We start from the raw sequence: 2,202 nt of genomic DNA, 5'->3' as shown, positions 1-2,202 counted from the left end.
TTTACTTGTGACCACTCAGTGTATAGAGGAGGGAATGAAATTGTTGTGTAATGTGCAAAAAGTGTTTGTGGAGTACAGCAGACTCGATCTGTTGTATTCCACCATATGATGGAATAATGTCCAGAAACTAAGGTGCACTAACCCAGAGCTATCTCTTTGAGAGTGCTAGCCAGGAATGTCGAGAGCCAGCACGGGCCCTGGGGCAAACATACTCGCGGGGCCCCCCTTTCTCTCTCTGTTTTTAACATTTTCAATAATATATTAAAAAGAATATCCTAAATTGGAAGAGCAACGAGCTCATAAACCAGACGAAATCATAGCAGCGGCCGTTTTTACCTAGCAGTATAAGCGTAAAAACGTTAATAAAGTAACAACAAATATCTATTAACTCTATAAAGTAACAAATACATATTAATTATTACTCAAATTATTATTTCAGTCGTTCTTAATGTATCAAGCGTCTACATGCAAAGAAAAGCCAAAAACTATGGTTTTTATCATTAAATGATGACATAGCCTAAAGAGGCTTTGCGTGCTTTACGGCATTACCAGGTTTCATTCGTCCGGGCCCCTGGGCAGTTGGCCACTTTGCCCCCCCCCCCCTTGTCGGCGGGCCTGGTGCTAGCTTTTGGCTCGTAGCCCTTAGATGTGTTGACTTACAGTTGTGAATAGACAGTTTATGCTGTAGTAGTTATTGGTAGGTGAAGAAGTGACTAAAGCTAGCACTAATATCACTTTAAACTACACCACGTACAACAGCAAATGCGTGATTGTGAGCATCTGAGGAAAAAGTGTCTTCTTATGAGTACGAGTCATGTTTTAGATAACGATGAAGTACAATCTGACTCTGTAAGGATCGCGATTGTTAAGCATTGTCCCAAGCCTGTGCCTAAAGACAAGTTCACAGCTTTTCTAAGTTTTGTGTTTTGTGGCCAACATTGTCTACTGTTACTAAAGCTGTTTCACATTTTAAATGGACTGAAGACTGTGGCCAAGCATTTCAGTCAACAAAGTGCTTTAGACTTCTATATTCAGTTACTTTAAACAAGATTGTACGTTCATCCTGGATAATTATCATTTGTAATAAAATCAAAATGTTTATCACAGGTGTAGAAAGGTGAACATAATGTAACTGTGCAAGCTATTTATAGATTGATTGTTCTTTAAATCTAACACTGCTAGACAAAGAAATAGCTGCTTGCAGTTATGGTATTTGTTAAACGCTATCGTACATAAATATACGATCGGGCCTTCGCAATTCGAGTGTGTCGTGTATCATGGAAATAGCTGATGAACTTCAGAAGGTTTGAATGCACATTGGTCACGATACTGCAGGAGTACAACTTTGTTATACAGTATTATCTGGGAAGCGGAAAGTAATGAATATAGTTGTCTTACAAGATGATGAGAATGTATTTGTTTCTCATACCCAGATCCTGGACAACATAAGGTTGTCCATACTGACAAATGATCATTTCACTAGAGACTGTACTCCATTAATGACCAGTTCAGGAGGAACAACTAAAGGAACCAGATCTAACTTGAGTGCTACTTGCTACTTACGTTTGTAAGTTGGCGAATGCAGAATGTCTGCATGGAGCCTCCGGCACTTGTAGTAGCAGATATAATTGCAATTTGGTGTGATGTATTTGTGATATGAACTACATGGAAATGGTGCTAATCCTGTGATTCGGCTAGTATTAATAATCAGAGCTCAAAATTTTTTTTTTAGAGAGCCAGCCGGGTCCCCAAACATGAATTTTTAGGGGCCCACAAGCAGTTTTACGGGCCAGTCCTGTAGTTCGCTGTAAAATATACTACATAGTGCAGGTTATCAGAAAAATCACTGAATTAAGTAGAGGATGTTGCGTAAATTGAAAGGAAATTAAAGATATCAACATATCTTTCATGAAAAAAACACACACAAGTCAAACCATTTTATTATTTTTTTCAGACTACTTAAATGGTTTTTATTTCATATATGATCTTTAATTTCTCCCTAAAGCATGGTACAACAACAATTTTTTGCTTCCCTTCAAAGTAGTGTCCTTTCCTAATCAAAATATATAATGAAAAGAGATCTTGTATACATCAGTGTTGGTGTTCACACAAGTCTTTAACCTTCTTGGAAATCTTGTATACATCAGTGTTGGTGTTCACACAAGTCTTTAACCTTCTTGGAAATCTTGTATACATCAGTGT

Source organism: Limulus polyphemus, unplaced genomic scaffold (assembly GCF_000517525.1).
Source record: "Limulus polyphemus unplaced genomic scaffold, Limulus_polyphemus-2.1.2 Scaffold5257, whole genome shotgun sequence".
NCBI classification, from domain to species: Eukaryota; Metazoa; Arthropoda; class Merostomata; order Xiphosura; family Limulidae; genus Limulus; species Limulus polyphemus.
Note: the sequence above shows the minus strand (reverse complement) of the source record.